This window comes from Anomaloglossus baeobatrachus, unplaced genomic scaffold (assembly GCF_048569485.1).
Source record: "Anomaloglossus baeobatrachus isolate aAnoBae1 unplaced genomic scaffold, aAnoBae1.hap1 Scaffold_652, whole genome shotgun sequence".
In the NCBI taxonomy this organism is placed as follows: Eukaryota; Metazoa; Chordata; class Amphibia; order Anura; family Aromobatidae; genus Anomaloglossus; species Anomaloglossus baeobatrachus.
Genome location: NW_027445022.1, coordinates 30,407 through 54,660, shown reverse-complemented (window position 1 = coordinate 54,660; position 24,254 = coordinate 30,407). Strand labels below are relative to the sequence as shown.

The window sequence follows — 24,254 nt, the reverse complement described above, 5'->3', positions numbered from 1 at the left end:
GCTTTCTCAGAGGGCTTTTTACAGTTTTTCTATTCCCAATTAGCCGTTTAAGTGTACTTATTGAAAGTAGTAATTCTTTCATAGGCCGCCCTTTCTTAGTATTTGACGTTCCTTATATTGCGGTATGAGGCTTCGCAGTAGGTTGCAAACATTCATCACCCATGACTGTCCCCAATTGAGCTCAGAAGCTCAATGTCTATCATGACCTCTCTTTTAGAATGTCCAAGAGCAAGCAAACTATTCCTCCAGGAGAGGGCGCCAACAGACTACTAAAGAGATCATCATTACTCAAAGAAAACCCCAAAAACCAATGCATGATAGGAATAAACAGGTAACTTTCTTTGGAGTGGAAGCGGAGAGATCGCACCAGATGCCAATTCTAGATGTTATCACACCTGTGGTCACTGCAGCAGCAGGTGAATCCACTTTGTCCAAAAGGGATCTATTCCATTCAATTGCAAATGATCTAGATAAGACAGAGAACTGCAGCACGGGGACATAGCCGAGTTGGTCAGGTTGAGTGGTGATGAGTTTGCTATTTGGATGAATAAAGAAAGTCAAAAGTGTGAAAGATAAAAAACAAAAGGAGGAAGTGTGAAAAGTGAATGGGCCAAATTGAGGTGCATATGAAGACGTATGCTTTCTTCCAATTCATTAAATCGGGCTAATATGAATCAGGTGAATTGAGTTCTGCTTTTGGAAACTGGGTTAAGAAGGGGTGCACCGTTCCTGGAGGTACTGCAATACCAGGTCAATGCGTGGAGTGGACAGAGCAAGCTCTTTTTCCATCTCCCTGTTCTAAAAATCCATTTAATATATGGTCCCCAGATAGGGGACGTATCAGATATTAAACTGATAAGAACAGATACTACACTTGATCTTAGCCAAAAGGCCGAGAAGCGATAACCAGAATTGGTTTGGGCCTCGAGTGGCACCCTGGCCTATGCCGGACACATCTTAGGGAGAGAGAGCGAGAGGGAGACAAACCCACGCCTACACAAGACATTTTGTCACCCAAGCCAACCCTTGAAAAGGCTGCTTTGCAGAGCCAAAACAAGAAGAATGGTGCGTTTTGCAGCCGCCGCCCACTGCAATGAATCTGAATAACTCCTCCTTTAGGGCGCAAGCAACTCCCCTCCCCCTTGCAGTCTTTCCAATTCACGATACAAAAAGACGGACAGGACAGGTTGCCTGACTTTCCGTCACTGCCACCCTTTGCCATCCTTACCCGTAGAAAGCCCTTTCATCATCCCCAAACCCTAATCTTTTCCCTTTCCTTCCCAGCCCCCAAACCCTGCCCTCTGTACCTTTCTCACCACCCGCTTCCCTTCTCCTGTCATCCCCCTACCACCCGGGAAAAAAAGAGATTGCCCCCTCCTTCCACTAGCCCACCCTCCCACCCAAAGAACAACTTCTTCTGCGCAGCTTGTTTTCTAGGCAGCAGCGCTATTGTGATGTCATCGGGGGGCATTGTGACAAGCCGCCAGTGTTCCGTCTCTTCATGTTGTGCACAGTTCAAACGGAAAATACATCAACAGGCAGACTACAGAAAAGCTTACTATCAAAGGTTAGAGGGGGGCTTTCTCAGAGGGCTTTTTACAGTTTTTCTATTCCCAATTAGCCGTTTAAGTGTACTTATTGAAAGTAGTAATTCTTTCATAGGCCGCCCTTTCTTAGTATTTGACGTTCCTTATATTGCGGTATGAGGCTTCGCAGTAGGTTGCAAACATTCATCACCCATGACTGTCCCCAATTGAGCTCAGAAGCTCAATGTCTATCATGACCTCTCTTTTAGAATGTCCAAGAGCAAGCAAACTATTCCTCCAGGAGAGGGCGCCAACAGACTACTAAAGAGATCATCATTACTCAAAGAAAACCCCAAAAACCAATGCATGATAGGAATAAACAGGTAACTTTCTTTGGAGTGGAAGCGGAGAGATCGCACCAGATGCCAATTCTAGATGTTATCACACCTGTGGTCACTGCAGCAGCAGGTGAATCCACTTTGTCCAAAAGGGATCTATTCCATTCAATTGCAAATGATCTAGATAAGACAGAGAACTGCAGCACGGGGACATAGCCGAGTTGGTCAGGTTGAGTGGTGATGAGTTTGCTATTTGGATGAATAAAGAAAGTCAAAAGTGTGAAAGATAAAAAACAAAAGGAGGAAGTGTGAAAAGTGAATGGGCCAAATTGAGGTGCATATGAAGACGTATGCTTTCTTCCAATTCATTAAATCGGGCTAATATGAATCAGGTGAATTGAGTTCTGCTTTTGGAAACTGGGTTAAGAAGGGGTGCACCGTTCCTGGAGGTACTGCAATACCAGGTCAATGCGTGGAGTGGACAGAGCAAGCTCTTTTTCCATCTCCCTGTTCTAAAAATCCATTTAATATATGGTCCCCAGATAGGGGACGTATCAGATATTAAACTGATAAGAACAGATTTTTGATTTAATGAAGCTTTCCAAAGCACCGCAAAAATGCATGACCAAAGTCACACCAAAAACAGTGCAAAGGCTAGGATTCGTGTGGACCCCTCCGTGAGAAGAGGATCCCCAAAAATCAACCCCGTCCCTCCGAGCCAGAAGGCCACAGCGAGGGTCAGGGATCTTCGGTGCTCCCCCAAGCCGAAGCCTGGTTGAGCCTTGTTGTTGCTCCCAGCGTCCACCGAGGCATCTTACCCAAGTGGAGTAGGGAGCTACTAGTCGTTGGTTTCGCAGCCGAGACTGCCCGGACCGTCAACCGGTGTTGGTTTCTCAGCCCAAGGCTGACCGGACCTCCAACCGGGTGTTGGTTTCTCAGCCCAAGGCTGACCGGACCTCCAACCGGGTGTTGGTTTCTCAGCCCAAGGCTAACCGGACCTCCAACCGGGTGTTGGTTTCTCAGCCAAAGCTGACCCGGACCTCCAACCGGGTGTTGGTTTCTCAGCCCAAAGCTGACCGGACCTCCGACCGGGATTATAAAAATTTCCCTTCTTAGCCAGAAGGCCGGGATAGGGCAATATGCTTGGAAAGTATGAATAGGCAAGGCGCGGCGTGCGACAGAGTCTGAGGCTTACCAGGGTCCCAACCTAGCAAGTTCAGACTCCCTCCAGGGTGTCCATTCCTGGGGCACATTGCACCATAACCCCCACACTTACTCAGTCTAATAGCCTCGATCCTGGTAGGGCCAAGGTTTCCTCTAGATGGATATACTATCCTCCCAAAGTACTAACAAGCGCAACCTTCCAGTGTGCATTGCATCATTGTACTAAGGTGGCCGGAGCCTTAAACCACCTTTTCGAACGATACTACACTTGATCTTAGCCAAAAGGCCGAGTAGCGATAACCAGAATTGGTTTGGGCCTCGAGTGGCACCCTGGCCTATGCCGGACACATCTTAGGGAGAGAGAGCGAGAGGGAGACAAACCCACGCCTACACAAGACATTTTGTCACCCAAGCCAACCCTTGAAAAGGCTGCTTTGCAGAGCCAAAACAAGAAGAATGGTGCGTTTTGCAGCCGCCGCCCACTGCAATGAATCTGAATAACTCCTCCTTTAGGGCGCAAGCAACTCCCCTCCCCCTTGCAGTCTTTCCAATTCACGATACAAAAAGACGGACAGGACAGGTTGCCTGACTTTCCGTCACTGCCACCCTTTGCCATCCTTACCCGTAGAAAGCCCTTTCATCATCCCCAAACCCTAATCTTTTCCCTTTCCTTCCCAGCCCCCAAACCCTGCCCTCTGTACCTTTCTCACCACCCGCTTCCCTTCTCCTGTCATCCCCCTACCACCCGGGAAAAAAAGAGATTGCCCCCTCCTTCCACTAGCCCACCCTCCCACCCAAAGAACAACTTCTTCTGCGCAGCTTGTTTTCTAGGCAGCAGCGCTATTGTGATGTCATCGGGGGGCATTGTGACAAGCCGCCAGTGTTCCGTCTCTTCATGTTGTGCACAGTTCAAACGGAAAATACATCAACAGGCAGACTACAGAAAAGCTTACTATCAAAGGTTAGAGGGGGGCTTTCTCAGAGGGCTTTTTACAGTTTTTCTATTCCCAATTAGCCGTTTAAGTGTACTTATTGAAAGTAGTAATTCTTTCATAGGCCGCCCTTTCTTAGTATTTGACGTTCCTTATATTGCGGTATGAGGCTTCGCAGTAGGTTGCAAACATTCATCACCCATGACTGTCCCCAATTGAGCTCAGAAGCTCAATGTCTATCATGACCTCTCTTTTAGAATGTCCAAGAGCAAGCAAACTATTCCTCCAGGAGAGGGCGCCAACAGACTACTAAAGAGATCATCATTACTCAAAGAAAACCCCAAAAACCAATGCATGATAGGAATAAACAGGTAACTTTCTTTGGAGTGGAAGCGGAGAGATCGCACCAGATGCCAATTCTAGATGTTATCACACCTGTGGTCACTGCAGCAGCAGGTGAATCCACTTTGTCCAAAAGGGATCTATTCCATTCAATTGCAAATGATCTAGATAAGACAGAGAACTGCAGCACGGGGACATAGCCGAGTTGGTCAGGTTGAGTGGTGATGAGTTTGCTATTTGGATGAATAAAGAAAGTCAAAAGTGTGAAAGATAAAAAACAAAAGGAGGAAGTGTGAAAAGTGAATGGGCCAAATTGAGGTGCATATGAAGACGTATGCTTTCTTCCAATTCATTAAATCGGGCTAATATGAATCAGGTGAATTGAGTTCTGCTTTTGGAAACTGGGTTAAGAAGGGGTGCACCGTTCCTGGAGGTACTGCAATACCAGGTCAATGCGTGGAGTGGACAGAGCAAGCTCTTTTTCCATCTCCCTGTTCTAAAAATCCATTTAATATATGGTCCCCAGATAGGGGACGTATCAGATATTAAACTGATAAGAACAGATACTACACTTGATCTTAGCCAAAAGGCCGAGAAGCGATAACCAGAATTGGTTTGGGCCTCGAGTGGCACCCTGGCCTATGCCGGACACATCTTAGGGAGAGAGAGCGAGAGGGAGACAAACCCACGCCTACACAAGACATTTTGTCACCCAAGCCAACCCTTGAAAAGGCTGCTTTGCAGAGCCAAAACAAGAAGAATGGTGCGTTTTGCAGCCGCCGCCCACTGCAATGAATCTGAATAACTCCTCCTTTAGGGCGCAAGCAACTCCCCTCCCCCTTGCAGTCTTTCCAATTCACGATACAAAAAGACGGACAGGACAGGTTGCCTGACTTTCCGTCACTGCCACCCTTTGCCATCCTTACCCGTAGAAAGCCCTTTCATCATCCCCAAACCCTAATCTTTTCCCTTTCCTTCCCAGCCCCCAAACCCTGCCCTCTGTACCTTTCTCACCACCCGCTTCCCTTCTCCTGTCATCCCCCTACCACCCGGGAAAAAAAGAGATTGCCCCCTCCTTCCACTAGCCCACCCTCCCACCCAAAGAACAACTTCTTCTGCGCAGCTTGTTTTCTAGGCAGCAGCGCTATTGTGATGTCATCGGGGGGCATTGTGACAAGCCGCCAGTGTTCCGTCTCTTCATGTTGTGCACAGTTCAAACGGAAAATACATCAACAGGCAGACTACAGAAAAGCTTACTATCAAAGGTTAGAGGGGGGCTTTCTCAGAGGGCTTTTTACAGTTTTTCTATTCCCAATTAGCCGTTTAAGTGTACTTATTGAAAGTAGTAATTCTTTCATAGGCCGCCCTTTCTTAGTATTTGACGTTCCTTATATTGCGGTATGAGGCTTCGCAGTAGGTTGCAAACATTCATCACCCATGACTGTCCCCAATTGAGCTCAGAAGCTCAATGTCTATCATGACCTCTCTTTTAGAATGTCCAAGAGCAAGCAAACTATTCCTCCAGGAGAGGGCGCCAACAGACTACTAAAGAGATCATCATTACTCAAAGAAAACCCCAAAAACCAATGCATGATAGGAATAAACAGGTAACTTTCTTTGGAGTGGAAGCGGAGAGATCGCACCAGATGCCAATTCTAGATGTTATCACACCTGTGGTCACTGCAGCAGCAGGTGAATCCACTTTGTCCAAAAGGGATCTATTCCATTCAATTGCAAATGATCTAGATAAGACAGAGAACTGCAGCACGGGGACATAGCCGAGTTGGTCAGGTTGAGTGGTGATGAGTTTGCTATTTGGATGAATAAAGAAAGTCAAAAGTGTGAAAGATAAAAAACAAAAGGAGGAAGTGTGAAAAGTGAATGGGCCAAATTGAGGTGCATATGAAGACGTATGCTTTCTTCCAATTCATTAAATCGGGCTAATATGAATCAGGTGAATTGAGTTCTGCTTTTGGAAACTGGGTTAAGAAGGGGTGCACCGTTCCTGGAGGTACTGCAATACCAGGTCAATGCGTGGAGTGGACAGAGCAAGCTCTTTTTCCATCTCCCTGTTCTAAAAATCCATTTAATATATGGTCCCCAGATAGGGGACGTATCAGATATTAAACTGATAAGAACAGATACTACACTTGATCTTAGCCAAAAGGCCGAGAAGCGATAACCAGAATTGGTTTGGGCCTCGAGTGGCACCCTGGCCTATGCCGGACACATCTTAGGGAGAGAGAGCGAGAGGGAGACAAACCCACGCCTACACAAGACATTTTGTCACCCAAGCCAACCCTTGAAAAGGCTGCTTTGCAGAGCCAAAACAAGAAGAATGGTGCGTTTTGCAGCCGCCGCCCACTGCAATGAATCTGAATAACTCCTCCTTTAGGGCGCAAGCAACTCCCCTCCCCCTTGCAGTCTTTCCAATTCACGATACAAAAAGACGGACAGGACAGGTTGCCTGACTTTCCGTCACTGCCACCCTTTGCCATCCTTACCCGTAGAAAGCCCTTTCATCATCCCCAAACCCTAATCTTTTCCCTTTCCTTCCCAGCCCCCAAACCCTGCCCTCTGTACCTTTCTCACCACCCGCTTCCCTTCTCCTGTCATCCCCCTACCACCCGGGAAAAAAAGAGATTGCCCCCTCCTTCCACTAGCCCACCCTCCCACCCAAAGAACAACTTCTTCTGCGCAGCTTGTTTTCTAGGCAGCAGCGCTATTGTGATGTCATCGGGGGGCATTGTGACAAGCCGCCAGTGTTCCGTCTCTTCATGTTGTGCACAGTTCAAACGGAAAATACATCAACAGGCAGACTACAGAAAAGCTTACTATCAAAGGTTAGAGGGGGGCTTTCTCAGAGGGCTTTTTACAGTTTTTCTATTCCCAATTAGCCGTTTAAGTGTACTTATTGAAAGTAGTAATTCTTTCATAGGCCGCCCTTTCTTAGTATTTGACGTTCCTTATATTGCGGTATGAGGCTTCGCAGTAGGTTGCAAACATTCATCACCCATGACTGTCCCCAATTGAGCTCAGAAGCTCAATGTCTATCATGACCTCTCTTTTAGAATGTCCAAGAGCAAGCAAACTATTCCTCCAGGAGAGGGCGCCAACAGACTACTAAAGAGATCATCATTACTCAAAGAAAACCCCAAAAACCAATGCATGATAGGAATAAACAGGTAACTTTCTTTGGAGTGGAAGCGGAGAGATCGCACCAGATGCCAATTCTAGATGTTATCACACCTGTGGTCACTGCAGCAGCAGGTGAATCCACTTTGTCCAAAAGGGATCTATTCCATTCAATTGCAAATGATCTAGATAAGACAGAGAACTGCAGCACGGGGACATAGCCGAGTTGGTCAGGTTGAGTGGTGATGAGTTTGCTATTTGGATGAATAAAGAAAGTCAAAAGTGTGAAAGATAAAAAACAAAAGGAGGAAGTGTGAAAAGTGAATGGGCCAAATTGAGGTGCATATGAAGACGTATGCTTTCTTCCAATTCATTAAATCGGGCTAATATGAATCAGGTGAATTGAGTTCTGCTTTTGGAAACTGGGTTAAGAAGGGGTGCACCGTTCCTGGAGGTACTGCAATACCAGGTCAATGCGTGGAGTGGACAGAGCAAGCTCTTTTTCCATCTCCCTGTTCTAAAAATCCATTTAATATATGGTCCCCAGATAGGGGACGTATCAGATATTAAACTGATAAGAACAGATACTACACTTGATCTTAGCCAAAAGGCCGAGAAGCGATAACCAGAATTGGTTTGGGCCTCGAGTGGCACCCTGGCCTATGCCGGACACATCTTAGGGAGAGAGAGCGAGAGGGAGACAAACCCACGCCTACACAAGACATTTTGTCACCCAAGCCAACCCTTGAAAAGGCTGCTTTGCAGAGCCAAAACAAGAAGAATGGTGCGTTTTGCAGCCGCCGCCCACTGCAATGAATCTGAATAACTCCTCCTTTAGGGCGCAAGCAACTCCCCTCCCCCTTGCAGTCTTTCCAATTCACGATACAAAAAGACGGACAGGACAGGTTGCCTGACTTTCCGTCACTGCCACCCTTTGCCATCCTTACCCGTAGAAAGCCCTTTCATCATCCCCAAACCCTAATCTTTTCCCTTTCCTTCCCAGCCCCCAAACCCTGCCCTCTGTACCTTTCTCACCACCCGCTTCCCTTCTCCTGTCATCCCCCTACCACCCGGGAAAAAAAGAGATTGCCCCCTCCTTCCACTAGCCCACCCTCCCACCCAAAGAACAACTTCTTCTGCGCAGCTTGTTTTCTAGGCAGCAGCGCTATTGTGATGTCATCGGGGGGCATTGTGACAAGCCGCCAGTGTTCCGTCTCTTCATGTTGTGCACAGTTCAAACGGAAAATACATCAACAGGCAGACTACAGAAAAGCTTACTATCAAAGGTTAGAGGGGGGCTTTCTCAGAGGGCTTTTTACAGTTTTTCTATTCCCAATTAGCCGTTTAAGTGTACTTATTGAAAGTAGTAATTCTTTCATAGGCCGCCCTTTCTTAGTATTTGACGTTCCTTATATTGCGGTATGAGGCTTCGCAGTAGGTTGCAAACATTCATCACCCATGACTGTCCCCAATTGAGCTCAGAAGCTCAATGTCTATCATGACCTCTCTTTTAGAATGTCCAAGAGCAAGCAAACTATTCCTCCAGGAGAGGGCGCCAACAGACTACTAAAGAGATCATCATTACTCAAAGAAAACCCCAAAAACCAATGCATGATAGGAATAAACAGGTAACTTTCTTTGGAGTGGAAGCGGAGAGATCGCATCAGATGCCAATTCTAGATGTTATCACACCTGTGGTCACTGCAGCAGCAGGTGAATCCACTTTGTCCAAAAGGGATCTATTCCATTCAATTGCAAATGATCTAGATAAGACAGAGAACTGCAGCACGGGGACATAGCCGAGTTGGTCAGGTTGAGTGGTGATGAGTTTGCTATTTGGATGAATAAAGAAAGTCAAAAGTGTGAAAGATAAAAAACAAAAGGAGGAAGTGTGAAAAGTGAATGGGCCAAATTGAGGTGCATATGAAGACGTATGCTTTCTTCCAATTCATTAAATCGGGCTAATATGAATCAGGTGAATTGAGTTCTGCTTTTGGAAACTGGGTTAAGAAGGGGTGCACCGTTCCTGGAGGTACTGCAATACCAGGTCAATGCGTGGAGTGGACAGAGCAAGCTCTTTTTCCATCTCCCTGTTCTAAAAATCCATTTAATATATGGTCCCCAGATAGGGGACGTATCAGATATTAAACTGATAAGAACAGATACTACACTTGATCTTAGCCAAAAGGCCGAGAAGCGATAACCAGAATTGGTTTGGGCCTCGAGTGGCACCCTGGCCTATGCCGGACACATCTTAGGGAGAGAGAGCGAGAGGGAGACAAACCCACGCCTACACAAGACATTTTGTCACCCAAGCCAACCCTTGAAAAGGCTGCTTTGCAGAGCCAAAACAAGAAGAATGGTGCGTTTTGCAGCCGCCGCCCACTGCAATGAATCTGAATAACTCCTCCTTTAGGGCGCAAGCAACTCCCCTCCCCCTTGCAGTCTTTCCAATTCACGATACAAAAAGACGGACAGGACAGGTTGCCTGACTTTCCGTCACTGCCACCCTTTGCCATCCTTACCCGTAGAAAGCCCTTTCATCATCCCCAAACCCTAATCTTTTCCCTTTCCTTCCCAGCCCCCAAACCCTGCCCTCTGTACCTTTCTCACCACCCGCTTCCCTTCTCCTGTCATCCCCCTACCACCCGGGAAAAAAAGAGATTGCCCCCTCCTTCCACTAGCCCACCCTCCCACCCAAAGAACAACTTCTTCTGCGCAGCTTGTTTTCTAGGCAGCAGCGCTATTGTGATGTCATCGGGGGGCATTGTGACAAGCCGCCAGTGTTCCGTCTCTTCATGTTGTGCACAGTTCAAACGGAAAATACATCAACAGGCAGACTACAGAAAAGCTTACTATCAAAGGTTAGAGGGGGGCTTTCTCAGAGGGCTTTTTACAGTTTTTCTATTCCCAATTAGCCGTTTAAGTGTACTTATTGAAAGTAGTAATTCTTTCATAGGCCGCCCTTTCTTAGTATTTGACGTTCCTTATATTGCGGTATGAGGCTTCGCAGTAGGTTGCAAACATTCATCACCCATGACTGTCCCCAATTGAGCTCAGAAGCTCAATGTCTATCATGACCTCTCTTTTAGAATGTCCAAGAGCAAGCAAACTATTCCTCCAGGAGAGGGCGCCAACAGACTACTAAAGAGATCATCATTACTCAAAGAAAACCCCAAAAACCAATGCATGATAGGAATAAACAGGTAACTTTCTTTGGAGTGGAAGCGGAGAGATCGCACCAGATGCCAATTCTAGATGTTATCACACCTGTGGTCACTGCAGCAGCAGGTGAATCCACTTTGTCCAAAAGGGATCTATTCCATTCAATTGCAAATGATCTAGATAAGACAGAGAACTGCAGCACGGGGACATAGCCGAGTTGGTCAGGTTGAGTGGTGATGAGTTTGCTATTTGGATGAATAAAGAAAGTCAAAAGTGTGAAAGATAAAAAACAAAAGGAGGAAGTGTGAAAAGTGAATGGGCCAAATTGAGGTGCATATGAAGACGTATGCTTTCTTCCAATTCATTAAATCGGGCTAATATGAATCAGGTGAATTGAGTTCTGCTTTTGGAAACTGGGTTAAGAAGGGGTGCACCGTTCCTGGAGGTACTGCAATACCAGGTCAATGCGTGGAGTGGACAGAGCAAGCTCTTTTTCCATCTCCCTGTTCTAAAAATCCATTTAATATATGGTCCCCAGATAGGGGACGTATCAGATATTAAACTGATAAGAACAGATACTACACTTGATCTTAGCCAAAAGGCCGAGAAGCGATAACCAGAATTGGTTTGGGCCTCGAGTGGCACCCTGGCCTATGCCGGACACATCTTAGGGAGAGAGAGCGAGAGGGAGACAAACCCACGCCTACACAAGACATTTTGTCACCCAAGCCAACCCTTGAAAAGGCTGCTTTGCAGAGCCAAAACAAGAAGAATGGTGCGTTTTGCAGCCGCCGCCCACTGCAATGAATCTGAATAACTCCTCCTTTAGGGCGCAAGCAACTCCCCTCCCCCTTGCAGTCTTTCCAATTCACGATACAAAAAGACGGACAGGACAGGTTGCCTGACTTTCCGTCACTGCCACCCTTTGCCATCCTTACCCGTAGAAAGCCCTTTCATCATCCCCAAACCCTAATCTTTTCCCTTTCCTTCCCAGCCCCCAAACCCTGCCCTCTGTACCTTTCTCACCACCCGCTTCCCTTCTCCTGTCATCCCCCTACCACCCGGGAAAAAAAGAGATTGCCCCCTCCTTCCACTAGCCCACCCTCCCACCCAAAGAACAACTTCTTCTGCGCAGCTTGTTTTCTAGGCAGCAGCGCTATTGTGATGTCATCGGGGGGCATTGTGACAAGCCGCCAGTGTTCCGTCTCTTCATGTTGTGCACAGTTCAAACGGAAAATACATCAACAGGCAGACTACAGAAAAGCTTACTATCAAAGGTTAGAGGGGGGCTTTCTCAGAGGGCTTTTTACAGTTTTTCTATTCCCAATTAGCCGTTTAAGTGTACTTATTGAAAGTAGTAATTCTTTCATAGGCCGCCCTTTCTTAGTATTTGACGTTCCTTATATTGCGGTATGAGGCTTCGCAGTAGGTTGCAAACATTCATCACCCATGACTGTCCCCAATTGAGCTCAGAAGCTCAATGTCTATCATGACCTCTCTTTTAGAATGTCCAAGAGCAAGCAAACTATTCCTCCAGGAGAGGGCGCCAACAGACTACTAAAGAGATCATCATTACTCAAAGAAAACCCCAAAAACCAATGCATGATAGGAATAAACAGGTAACTTTCTTTGGAGTGGAAGCGGAGAGATCGCACCAGATGCCAATTCTAGATGTTATCACACCTGTGGTCACTGCAGCAGCAGGTGAATCCACTTTGTCCAAAAGGGATCTATTCCATTCAATTGCAAATGATCTAGATAAGACAGAGAACTGCAGCACGGGGACATAGCCGAGTTGGTCAGGTTGAGTGGTGATGAGTTTGCTATTTGGATGAATAAAGAAAGTCAAAAGTGTGAAAGATAAAAAACAAAAGGAGGAAGTGTGAAAAGTGAATGGGCCAAATTGAGGTGCATATGAAGACGTATGCTTTCTTCCAATTCATTAAATCGGGCTAATATGAATCAGGTGAATTGAGTTCTGCTTTTGGAAACTGGGTTAAGAAGGGGTGCACCGTTCCTGGAGGTACTGCAATACCAGGTCAATGCGTGGAGTGGACAGAGCAAGCTCTTTTTCCATCTCCCTGTTCTAAAAATCCATTTAATATATGGTCCCCAGATAGGGGACGTATCAGATATTAAACTGATAAGAACAGATACTACACTTGATCTTAGCCAAAAGGCCGAGAAGCGATAACCAGAATTGGTTTGGGCCTCGAGTGGCACCCTGGCCTATGCCGGACACATCTTAGGGAGAGAGAGCGAGAGGGAGACAAACCCACGCCTACACAAGACATTTTGTCACCCAAGCCAACCCTTGAAAAGGCTGCTTTGCAGAGCCAAAACAAGAAGAATGGTGCGTTTTGCAGCCGCCGCCCACTGCAATGAATCTGAATAACTCCTCCTTTAGGGCGCAAGCAACTCCCCTCCCCCTTGCAGTCTTTCCAATTCACGATACAAAAAGACGGACAGGACAGGTTGCCTGACTTTCCGTCACTGCCACCCTTTGCCATCCTTACCCGTAGAAAGCCCTTTCATCATCCCCAAACCCTAATCTTTTCCCTTTCCTTCCCAGCCCCCAAACCCTGCCCTCTGTACCTTTCTCACCACCCGCTTCCCTTCTCCTGTCATCCCCCTACCACCCGGGAAAAAAAGAGATTGCCCCCTCCTTCCACTAGCCCACCCTCCCACCCAAAGAACAACTTCTTCTGCGCAGCTTGTTTTCTAGGCAGCAGCGCTATTGTGATGTCATCGGGGGGCATTGTGACAAGCCGCCAGTGTTCCGTCTCTTCATGTTGTGCACAGTTCAAACGGAAAATACATCAACAGGCAGACTACAGAAAAGCTTACTATCAAAGGTTAGAGGGGGGCTTTCTCAGAGGGCTTTTTACAGTTTTTCTATTCCCAATTAGCCGTTTAAGTGTACTTATTGAAAGTAGTAATTCTTTCATAGGCCGCCCTTTCTTAGTATTTGACGTTCCTTATATTGCGGTATGAGGCTTCGCAGTAGGTTGCAAACATTCATCACCCATGACTGTCCCCAATTGAGCTCAGAAGCTCAATGTCTATCATGACCTCTCTTTTAGAATGTCCAAGAGCAAGCAAACTATTCCTCCAGGAGAGGGCGCCAACAGACTACTAAAGAGATCATCATTACTCAAAGAAAACCCCAAAAACCAATGCATGATAGGAATAAACAGGTAACTTTCTTTGGAGTGGAAGCGGAGAGATCGCACCAGATGCCAATTCTAGATGTTATCACACCTGTGGTCACTGCAGCAGCAGGTGAATCCACTTTGTCCAAAAGGGATCTATTCCATTCAATTGCAAATGATCTAGATAAGACAGAGAACTGCAGCACGGGGACATAGCCGAGTTGGTCAGGTTGAGTGGTGATGAGTTTGCTATTTGGATGAATAAAGAAAGTCAAAAGTGTGAAAGATAAAAAACAAAAGGAGGAAGTGTGAAAAGTGAATGGGCCAAATTGAGGTGCATATGAAGACGTATGCTTTCTTCCAATTCATTAAATCGGGCTAATATGAATCAGGTGAATTGAGTTCTGCTTTTGGAAACTGGGTTAAGAAGGGGTGCACCGTTCCTGGAGGTACTGCAATACCAGGTCAATGCGTGGAGTGGACAGAGCAAGCTCTTTTTCCATCTCCCTGTTCTAAAAATCCATTTAATATATGGTCCCCAGATAGGGGACGTATCAGATATTAAACTGATAAGAACAGATTTTGATTTAATGAAGCTTTCCAAAGCACCGCAAAAAATGCATGACCGAAGTCACACCAAAAACAGTGCAAAGGCTAGGATTCGTGTGGACCCCTCCGTGAGGAGAGGGTCCCCAAAAATCAACCCCGTCCCTCCGAGCCAGAAGGCCACAGCAAGGGTCAGGGATCTTCGGTGCTCCCCCAAGCCGAAGCCTGGTTGAGCCTTGTCGTTGCTCCCAGCGTCCACCCAGGCATCTTACCCAAGTGGAGTAGAGAGCTACTAGTTGTTGGTTTCGCAGCCGAAACTGCCCGGACCGTCAACCGGTGTTGGTTTCTCAGCCCAAGGCTAACCGGACCTCCAACCGGGTGTTGGTTTCTCAGCCGAAGCTGACCCGGACCTCCAACCGGGTGTTGGTTTCTCAGCCCAAAGCTGAACGGACCTCCGACCATGATTATAAAAATTTCCCTTCCTAGCCAGAAGGCCGGGATAGAGCAATATGCTCAGAAAGTATGAAAGGGCAAGGTACGGTGTGCTACAGAGCCCAAGGCTCGCCGGGGTCCCAAGCCAGCAAGCTCAGACTCACTCCAGGGTCGTCAGTCCTGGGGCACATTGCACCATAGCCCCCACACTTACTCAGTCTAATAGCCTCGATCCTGGTAGGGCCATGTTTTCCTCTAGATGAATATACTATACATCAAGAGTACTAGCAAGCGCAACCTTCCAGTGTGCATTGCATCTGCCGAGCCTCACAGATACTACACTTGATCTTAGCCAAAAGGCCGAGAAGCGATAACCAGAATTGGTTTGGGCCTCGAGTGGCACCCTGGCCTATGCCGGACACATCTTAGGGAGAGAGAGCGAGAGGGAGACAAACCCACGCCTACACAAGACATTTTGTCACCCAAGCCAACCCTTGAAAAGGCTGCTTTGCAGAGCCAAAACAAGAAGAATGGTGCGTTTTGCAGCCGCCGCCCACTGCAATGAATCTGAATAACTCCTCCTTTAGGGCGCAAGCAACTCCCCTCCCCCTTGCAGTCTTTCCAATTCACGATACAAAAAGACGGACAGGACAGGTTGCCTGACTTTCCGTCACTGCCACCCTTTGCCATCCTTACCCGTAGAAAGCCCTTTCATCATCCCCAAACCCTAATCTTTTCCCTTTCCTTCCCAGCCCCCAAACCCTGCCCTCTGTACCTTTCTCACCACCCGCTTCCCTTCTCCTGTCATCCCCCTACCACCCGGGAAAAAAAGAGATTGCCCCCTCCTTCCACTAGCCCACCCTCCCACCCAAAGAACAACTTCTTCTGCGCAGCTTGTTTTCTAGGCAGCAGCGCTATTGTGATGTCATCGGGGGGCATTGTGACAAGCCGCCAGTGTTCCGTCTCTTCATGTTGTGCACAGTTCAAACGGAAAATACATCAACAGGCAGACTACAGAAAAGCTTACTATCAAAGGTTAGAGGGGGGCTTTCTCAGAGGGCTTTTTACAGTTTTTCTATTCCCAATTAGCCGTTTAAGTGTACTTATTGAAAGTAGTAATTCTTTCATAGGCCGCCCTTTCTTAGTATTTGACGTTCCTTATATTGCGGTATGAGGCTTCGCAGTAGGTTGCAAACATTCATCACCCATGACTGTCCCCAATTGAGCTCAGAAGCTCAATGTCTATCATGACCTCTCTTTTAGAATGTCCAAGAGCAAGCAAACTATTCCTCCAGGAGAGGGCGCCAACAGACTACTAAAGAGATCATCATTACTCAAAGAAAACCCCAAAAACCAATGCATGATAGGAATAAACAGGTAACTTTCTTTGGAGTGGAAGCGGAGAGATCGCACCAGATGCCAATTCTAGATGTTATCACACCTGTGGTCACTGCAGCAGCAGGTGAATCCACTTTGTCCAAAAGGGATCTATTCCATTCAATTGCAAATGATCTAGATAAGACAGAGAACTGCAGCACGGGGACATAGCCGAGTTGGTCAGGTTGAGTGGTGATGAGTTTGCTATTTGGATGAATAAAGAAAGTCAAAAGTGTGAAAGATAAAAAACAAAAGGAGGAAGTGTGAAAAGTGAATGGGCCAAATTGAGGTGCATATGAAGACGTATGCTTTCTTCCAATTCATTAAATCGGGCTAATATGAATCAGGTGAATTGAGTTCTGCTTTTGGAAACTGGGTTAAGAAGGGGTGCACCGTTCCTGGAGGTACTGCAATACCAGGTCAATGCGTGGAGTGGACAGAGCAAGCTCTTTTTCCATCTCCCTGTTCTAAAAATCCATTTAATATATGGTCCCCAGATAGGGGACGTATCAGATATTAAACTGATAAGAACAGATACTACACTTGATCTTAGCCAAAAGGCCGAGAAGCGATAACCAGAATTGGTTTGGGCCTCGAGTGGCACCCTGGCCTATGCCGGACACATCTTAGGGAGAGAGAGCGAGAGGGAGACAAACCCACGCCTACACAAGACATTTTGTCACCCAAGCCAACCCTTGAAAAGGCTGCTTTGCAGAGCCAAAACAAGAAGAATGGTGCGTTTTGCAGCCGCCGCCCACTGCAATGAATCTGAATAACTCCTCCTTTAGGGCGCAAGCAACTCCCCTCCCCCTTGCAGTCTTTCCAATTCACGATACAAAAAGACGGACAGGACAGGTTGCCTGACTTTCCGTCACTGCCACCCTTTGCCATCCTTACCCGTAGAAAGCCCTTTCATCATCCCCAAACCCTAATCTTTTCCCTTTCCTTCCCAGCCCCCAAACCCTGCCCTCTGTACCTTTCTCACCACCCGCTTCCCTTCTCCTGTCATCCCCCTACCACCCGGGAAAAAAAGAGATTGCCCCCTCCTTCCACTAGCCCACCCTCCCACCCAAAGAACAACTTCTTCTGCGCAGCTTGTTTTCTAGGCAGCAGCGCTATTGTGATGTCATCGGGGGGCATTGTGACAAGCCGCCAGTGTTCCGTCTCTTCATGTTGTGCACAGTTCAAACGGAAAATACATCAACAGGCAGACTACAGAAAAGCTTACTATCAAAGGTTAGAGGGGGGCTTTCTCAGAGGGCTTTTTACAGTTTTTCTATTCCCAATTAGCCGTTTAAGTGTACTTATTGAAAGTAGTAATTCTTTCATAGGCCGCCCTTTCTTAGTATTTGACGTTCCTTATATTGCGGTATGAGGCTTCGCAGTAGGTTGCAAACATTCATCACCCATGACTGTCCCCAATTGAGCTCAGAAGCTCAATGTCTATCATGACCTCTCTTTTAGAATGTCCAAGAGCAAGCAAACTATTCCTCCAGGAGAGGGCGCCAACAGACTACTAAAGAGATCATCATTACTCAAAGAAAACCCCAAAAACCAATGCATGATAGGAATAAACAGGTAACTTTCTTTGGAGTGGAAGCGGAGAGATCGCACCAGATGCCAATTCTAGATGTTATCACACCTGTGGTCACTGCAGCAGCAGGTGAATCCACTTTGTCCAAAAGGGATCTATTCCATTCAATTGCAAATGATCTAGATAAGACAGAGAACTGCAGCACGGGGACATAGCCGAGTTGGTCAGGTTGAGTGGTGATGAGTTTGCTATTTGGATGAATAAAGAAAGTCAAAAGTGTGAAAGATAAAAAACAAAAGGAGGAAGTGTGAAAAGTGAATGGGCCAAATTGAGGTGCATATGAAGACGTATGCTTTCTTCCAATTCATTAAATCGGGCTAATATGAATCAGGTGAATTGAGTTCTGCTTTTGGAAACTGGGTTAAGAAGGGGTGCACCGTTCCTGGAGGTACTGCAATACCAGGTCAATGCGTGGAGTGGACAGAGCAAGCTCTTTTTCCATCTCCCTGTTCTAAAAATCCATTTAATATATGGTCCCCAGATAGGGGACGTATCAGATATTAAACTGATAAGAACAGATACTACACTTGATCTTAGCCAAAAGGCCGAGAAGCGATAACCAGAATTGGTTTGGGCCTCGAGTGGCACCCTGGCCTATGCCGGACACATCTTAGGGAGAGAGAGCGAGAGGGAGACAAACCCACGCCTACACAAGACATTTTGTCACCCAAGCCAACCCTTGAAAAGGCTGCTTTGCAGAGCCAAAACAAGAAGAATGGTGCGTTTTGCAGCCGCCGCCCACTGCAATGAATCTGAATAACTCCTCCTTTAGGGCGCAAGCAACTCCCCTCCCCCTTGCAGTCTTTCCAATTCACGATACAAAAAGACGGACAGGACAGGTTGCCTGACTTTCCGTCACTGCCACCCTTTGCCATCCTTACCCGTAGAAAGCCCTTTCATCATCCCCAAACCCTAATCTTTTCCCTTTCCTTCCCAGCCCCCAAACCCTGCCCTCTGTACCTTTCTCACCACCCGCTTCCCTTCTCCTGTCATCCCCCTACCACCCGGGAAAAAAAGAGATTGCCCCCTCCTTCCACTAGCCCACCCTCCCACCCAAAGAACAACTTCTTCTGCGCAGCTTGTTTTCTAGGCAGCAGCGCTATTGTGATGTCATCGGGGGGCATTGTGACAAGCCGCCAGTGTTCCGTCTCTTCATGTTGTGCACAGTTCAAACGGAAAATACATCAACAGGCAGACTACAGAAAAGCTTACTATCAAAGGTTAGAGGGGGGCTTTCTCAGAGGGCTTTTTACAGTTTTTCTATTCCCAATTAGCCGTTTAAGTGTACTTATTGAAAGTAGTAATTCTTTCATAGGCCGCCCTTTCTTAGTATTTGACGTTCCTTATATTGCGGTATGAGGCTTCGCAGTAGGTTGCAAACATTCATCACCCATGACTGTCCCCAATTGAGCTCAGAAGCTCAATGTCTATCATGACCTCTCTTTTAGAATGTCCAAGAGCAAGCAAACTATTCCTCCAGGAGAGGGCGCCAACAGACTACTAAAGAGATCATCATTACTCAAAGAAAACCCCAAAAACCAATGCATGATAGGAATAAACAGGTAACTTTCTTTGGAGTGGAAGCGGAGAGATCGCACCAGATGCCAATTCTAGATGTTATCACACCTGTGGTCACTGCAGCAGCAGGTGAATCCACTTTGTCCAAAAGGGATCTATTCCATTCAATTGCAAATGATCTAGATAAGACAGAGAACTGCAGCACGGGGACATAGCCGAGTTGGTCAGGTTGAGTGGTGATGAGTTTGCTATTTGGATGAATAAAGAAAGTCAAAAGTGTGAAAGATAAAAAACAAAAGGAGGAAGTGTGAAAAGTGAATGGGCCAAATTGAGGTGCATATGAAGACGTATGCTTTCTTCCAATTCATTAAATCGGGCTAATATGAATCAGGTGAATTGAGTTCTGCTTTTGGAAACTGGGTTAAGAAGGGGTGCACCGTTCCTGGAGGTACTGCAATACCAGGTCAATGCGTGGAGTGGACAGAGCAAGCTCTTTTTCCATCTCCCTGTTCTAAAAATCCATTTAATATATGGTCCCCAGATAGGGGACGTATCAGATATTAAACTGATAAGAACAGATACTACACTTGATCTTAGCCAAAAGGCCGAGAAGCGATAACCAGAATTGGTTTGGGCCTCGAGTGGCACCCTGGCCTATGCCGGACACATCTTAGGGAGAGAGAGCGAGAGGGAGACAAACCCACGCCTACACAAGACATTTTGTCACCCAAGCCAACCCTTGAAAAGGCTGCTTTGCAGAGCCAAAACAAGAAGAATGGTGCGTTTTGCAGCCGCCGCCCACTGCAATGAATCTGAATAACTCATCCTTTAGGGCGCAAGCAACTCCCCTCCCCCTTGCAGTCTTTCCAATTCACGATACAAAAAGACGGACAGGACAGGTTGCCTGACTTTCCGTCACTGCCACCCTTTGCCATCCTTACCCGTAGAAAGCCCTTTCATCATCCCCAAACCCTAATCTTTTCCCTTTCCTTCCCAGCCCCCAAACCCTGCCCTCTGTACCTTTCTCACCACCCGCTTCCCTTCTCCTGTCATCCCCCTACCACCCGGGAAAAAAAGAGATTGCCCCCTCCTTCCACTAGCCCACCCTCCCACCCAAAGAACAACTTCTTCTGCGCAGCTTGTTTTCTAGGCAGCAGCGCTATTGTGATGTCATCGGGGGGCATTGTGACAAGCCGCCAGTGTTCCGTCTCTTCATGTTGTGCACAGTTCAAACGGAAAATACATCAACAGGCAGACTACAGAAAAGCTTACTATCAAAGGTTAGAGGGGGGCTTTCTCAGAGGGCTTTTTACAGTTTTTCTATTCCCAATTAGCCGTTTAAGTGTACTTATTGAAAGTAGTAATTCTTTCATAGGCCGCCCTTTCTTAGTATTTGACGTTCCTTATATTGCGGTATGAGGCTTCGCAGTAGGTTGCAAACATTCATCACCCATGACTGTCCCCAATTGAGCTCAGAAGCTCAATGTCTATCATGACCTCTCTTTTAGAATGTCCAAGAGCAAGCAAACTATTCCTCCAGGAGAGGGCGCCAACAGACTACTAAAGAGATCATCATTACTCAAAGAAAACCCCAAAAACCAATGCATGATAGGAATAAACAGGTAACTTTCTTTGGAGTGGAAGCGGAGAGATCGCACCAGATGCCAATTCTAGATGTTATCACACCTGTGGTCACTGCAGCAGCAGGTGAATCCACTTTGTCCAAAAGGGATCTATTCCATTCAATTGCAAATGATCTAGATAAGACAGAGAACTGCAGCACGGGGACATAGCCGAGTTGGTCAGGTTGAGTGGTGATGAGTTTGCTATTTGGATGAATAAAGAAAGTCAAAAGTGTGAAAGATAAAAAACAAAAGGAGGAAGTGTGAAAAGTGAATGGGCCAAATTGAGGTGCATATGAAGACGTATGCTTTCTTCCAATTCATTAAATCGGGCTAATATGAATCAGGTGAATTGAGTTCTGCTTTTGGAAACTGGGTTAAGAAGGGGTGCACCGTTCCTGGAGGTACTGCAATACCAGGTCAATGCGTGGAGTGGACAGAGCAAGCTCTTTTTCCATCTCCCTGTTCTAAAAATCCATTTAATATATGGTCCCCAGATAGGGGACGTATCAGATATTAAACTGATAAGAACAGATACTACACTTGATCTTAGCCAAAAGGCCGAGAAGCGATAACCAGAATTGGTTTGGGCCTCGAGTGGCACCCTGGCCTATGCCGGACACATCTTAGGGAGAGAGAGCGAGAGGGAGACAAACCCACGCCTACACAAGACATTTTGTCACCCAAGCCAACCCTTGAAAAGGCTGCTTTGCAGAGCCAAAACAAGAAGAATGGTGCGTTTTGCAGCCGCCGCCCACTGCAATGAATCTGAATAACTCCTCCTTTAGGGCGCAAGCAACTCCCCTCCCCCTTGCAGTCTTTCCAATTCACGATACAAAAAGACGGACAGGACAGGTTGCCTGACTTTCCGTCACTGCCACCCTTTGCCATCCTTACCCGTAGAAAGCCCTTTCATCATCCCCAAACCCTAATCTTTTCCCTTTCCTTCCCAGCCCCCAAACCCTGCCCTCTGTACCTTTCTCACCACCCGCTTCCCTTCTCCTGTCATCCCCCTACCACCCGGGAAAAAAAGAGATTGCCCCCTCCTTCCACTAGCCCACCCTCCCACCCAAAGAACAACTTCTTCTGCGCAGCTTGTTTTCTAGGCAGCAGCGCTATTGTGATGTCATCGGGGGGCATTGTGACAAGCCGCCAGTGTTCCGTCTCTTCATGTTGTGCACAGTTCAAACGGAAAATACATCAACAGGCAGACTACAGAAAAGCTTACTATCAAAGGTTAGAGGGGGGCTTTCTCAGAGGGCTTTTTACAGTTTTTCTATTCCCAATTAGCCGTTTAAGTGTACTTATTGAAAGTAGTAATTCTTTCATAGGCCGCCCTTTCTTAGTATTTGACGTTCCTTATATTGCGGTATGAGGCTTCGCAGTAGGTTGCAAACATTCATCACCCATGACTGTCCCCAATTGAGCTCAGAAGCTCAATGTCTATCATGACCTCTCTTTTAGAATGTCCAAGAGCAAGCAAACTATTCCTCCAGGAGAGGGCGCCAACAGACTACTAAAGAGATCATCATTACTCAAAGAAAACCCCAAAAACCAATGCATGATAGGAATAAACAGGTAACTTTCTTTGGAGTGGAAGCGGAGAGATCGCACCAGATGCCAATTCTAGATGTTATCACACCTGTGGTCACTGCAGCAGCAGGTGAATCCACTTTGTCCAAAAGGGATCTATTCCATTCAATTGCAAATGATCTAGATAAGACAGAGAACTGCAGCACGGGGACATAGCCGAGTTGGTCAGGTTGAGTGGTGATGAGTTTGCTATTTGGATGAATAAAGAAAGTCAAAAGTGTGAAAGATAAAAAACAAAAGGAGGAAGTGTGAAAAGTGAATGGGCCAAATTGAGGTGCATATGAAGACGTATGCTTTCTTCCAATTCATTAAATCGGGCTAATATGAATCAGGTGAATTGAGTTCTGCTTTTGGAAACTGGGTTAAGAAGGGGTGCACCGTTCCTGGAGGTACTGCAATACCAGGTCAATGCGTGGAGTGGACAGAGCAAGCTCTTTTTCCATCTCCCTGTTCTAAAAATCCATTTAATATATGGTCCCCAGATAGGGGACGTATCAGATATTAAACTGATAAGAACAGATACTACACTTGATCTTAGCCAAAAGGCCGAGAAGCGATAACCAGAATTGGTTTGGGCCTCGAGTGGCACCCTGGCCTATGCCGGACACATCTTAGGGAGAGAGAGCGAGAGGGAGACAAACCCACGCCTACACAAGACATTTTGTCACCCAAGCCAACCCTTGAAAAGGCTGCTTTGCAGAGCCAAAACAAGAAGAATGGTGCGTTTTGCAGCCGCCGCCCACTGCAATGAATCTGAATAACTCCTCCTTTAGGGCGCAAGCAACTCCCCTCCCCCTTGCAGTCTTTCCAATTCACGATACAAAAAGACGGACAGGACAGGTTGCCTGACTTTCCGTCACTGCCACCCTTTGCCATCCTTACCCGTAGAAAGCCCTTTCATCATCCCCAAACCCTAATCTTTTCCCTTTCCTTCCCAGCCCCCAAACCCTGCCCTCTGTACCTTTCTCACCACCCGCTTCCCTTCTCCTGTCATCCCCCTACCACCCGGGAAAAAAAGAGATTGCCCCCTCCTTCCACTAGCCCACCCTCCCACCCAAAGAACAACTTCTTCTGCGCAGCTTGTTTTCTAGGCAGCAGCGCTATTGTGATGTCATCGGGGGGCATTGTGACAAGCCGCCAGTGTTCCGTCTCTTCATGTTGTGCACAGTTCAAACGGAAAATACATCAACAGGCAGACTACAGAAAAGCTTACTATCAAAGGTTAGAGGGGGGCTTTCTCAGAGGGCTTTTTACAGTTTTTCTATTCCCAATTAGCCGTTTAAGTGTACTTATTGAAAGTAGTAATTCTTTCATAGGCCGCCCTTTCTTAGTATTTGACGTTCCTTATATTGCGGTATGAGGCTTCGCAGTAGGTTGCAAACATTCATCACCCATGACTGTCCCCAATTGAGCTCAGAAGCTCAATGTCTATCATGACCTCTCTTTTAGAATGTCCAAGAGCAAGCAAACTATTCCTCCAGGAGAGGGCGCCAACAGACTACTAAAGAGATCATCATTACTCAAAGAAAACCCCAAAAACCAATGCATGATAGGAATAAACAGGTAACTTTCTTTGGAGTGGAAGCGGAGAGATCGCACCAGATGCCAATTCTAGATGTTATCACACCTGTGGTCACTGCAGCAGCAGGTGAATCCACTTTGTCCAAAAGGGATCTATTCCATTCAATTGCAAATGATCTAGATAAGACAGAGAACTGCAGCACGGGGACATAGCCGAGTTGGTCAGGTTGAGTGGTGATGAGTTTGCTATTTGGATGAATAAAGAAAGTCAAAAGTGTGAAAGATAAAAAACAAAAG

At 46.7% G+C, this 24,254-nt stretch overlaps 14 non-coding genes and 1 pseudogene across 14 annotated transcripts; all 15 read right to left on the bottom strand.

The window, feature by feature from the left end:
- Window positions 1–713: 713 nt before the first annotated feature.
- On the bottom strand, window positions 714–904 carry LOC142286360 (U2 spliceosomal RNA). The gene has a single exon (XR_012747544.1). It is a non-coding gene; the product is annotated as a U2 spliceosomal RNA (small nuclear RNA).
- Window positions 905–2,291: 1,387 nt separating this feature from the next.
- On the bottom strand, window positions 2,292–2,487 carry LOC142286326 (U2 spliceosomal RNA). The gene has a single exon (XR_012747519.1). It is a non-coding gene; the product is annotated as a U2 spliceosomal RNA (small nuclear RNA).
- Window positions 2,488–4,713: 2,226 nt separating this feature from the next.
- Window positions 4,714–4,904, bottom strand: LOC142286359 (U2 spliceosomal RNA). Its single transcript, XR_012747543.1, has one exon. It is a non-coding gene; the product is annotated as a U2 spliceosomal RNA (small nuclear RNA).
- Window positions 4,905–6,291: 1,387 nt separating this feature from the next.
- LOC142286358 (U2 spliceosomal RNA) lies at window positions 6,292–6,482 on the bottom strand. Its single transcript, XR_012747542.1, has one exon. It is a non-coding gene; the product is annotated as a U2 spliceosomal RNA (small nuclear RNA).
- Window positions 6,483–7,869: 1,387 nt separating this feature from the next.
- LOC142286356 (U2 spliceosomal RNA) lies at window positions 7,870–8,060 on the bottom strand. The gene has a single exon (XR_012747540.1). It is a non-coding gene; the product is annotated as a U2 spliceosomal RNA (small nuclear RNA).
- Window positions 8,061–9,447: 1,387 nt separating this feature from the next.
- Window positions 9,448–9,638, bottom strand: LOC142286354 (U2 spliceosomal RNA). Its single transcript, XR_012747539.1, has one exon. It is a non-coding gene; the product is annotated as a U2 spliceosomal RNA (small nuclear RNA).
- A 1,387-nt stretch (window positions 9,639–11,025) lies between these two features.
- On the bottom strand, window positions 11,026–11,216 carry LOC142286353 (U2 spliceosomal RNA). The gene has a single exon (XR_012747538.1). It is a non-coding gene; the product is annotated as a U2 spliceosomal RNA (small nuclear RNA).
- Window positions 11,217–12,603: 1,387 nt separating this feature from the next.
- Window positions 12,604–12,794, bottom strand: LOC142286352 (U2 spliceosomal RNA). The gene has a single exon (XR_012747537.1). It is a non-coding gene; the product is annotated as a U2 spliceosomal RNA (small nuclear RNA).
- A 1,387-nt stretch (window positions 12,795–14,181) lies between these two features.
- Window positions 14,182–14,377, bottom strand: LOC142286327 (U2 spliceosomal RNA). Its single transcript, XR_012747520.1, has one exon. It is a non-coding gene; the product is annotated as a U2 spliceosomal RNA (small nuclear RNA).
- Window positions 14,378–14,977: 600 nt separating this feature from the next.
- On the bottom strand, window positions 14,978–15,104 carry LOC142286336 (U2 spliceosomal RNA; annotated as a pseudogene).
- Window positions 15,105–16,491: 1,387 nt separating this feature from the next.
- LOC142286351 (U2 spliceosomal RNA) lies at window positions 16,492–16,682 on the bottom strand. Its single transcript, XR_012747536.1, has one exon. It is a non-coding gene; the product is annotated as a U2 spliceosomal RNA (small nuclear RNA).
- Window positions 16,683–18,069: 1,387 nt separating this feature from the next.
- LOC142286350 (U2 spliceosomal RNA) lies at window positions 18,070–18,260 on the bottom strand. Its single transcript, XR_012747535.1, has one exon. It is a non-coding gene; the product is annotated as a U2 spliceosomal RNA (small nuclear RNA).
- A 1,387-nt stretch (window positions 18,261–19,647) lies between these two features.
- Window positions 19,648–19,838, bottom strand: LOC142286349 (U2 spliceosomal RNA). The gene has a single exon (XR_012747534.1). It is a non-coding gene; the product is annotated as a U2 spliceosomal RNA (small nuclear RNA).
- A 1,387-nt stretch (window positions 19,839–21,225) lies between these two features.
- Window positions 21,226–21,416, bottom strand: LOC142286348 (U2 spliceosomal RNA). Its single transcript, XR_012747533.1, has one exon. It is a non-coding gene; the product is annotated as a U2 spliceosomal RNA (small nuclear RNA).
- A 1,387-nt stretch (window positions 21,417–22,803) lies between these two features.
- Window positions 22,804–22,994, bottom strand: LOC142286347 (U2 spliceosomal RNA). The gene has a single exon (XR_012747532.1). It is a non-coding gene; the product is annotated as a U2 spliceosomal RNA (small nuclear RNA).
- Window positions 22,995–24,254: the final 1,260 nt, after the last annotated feature.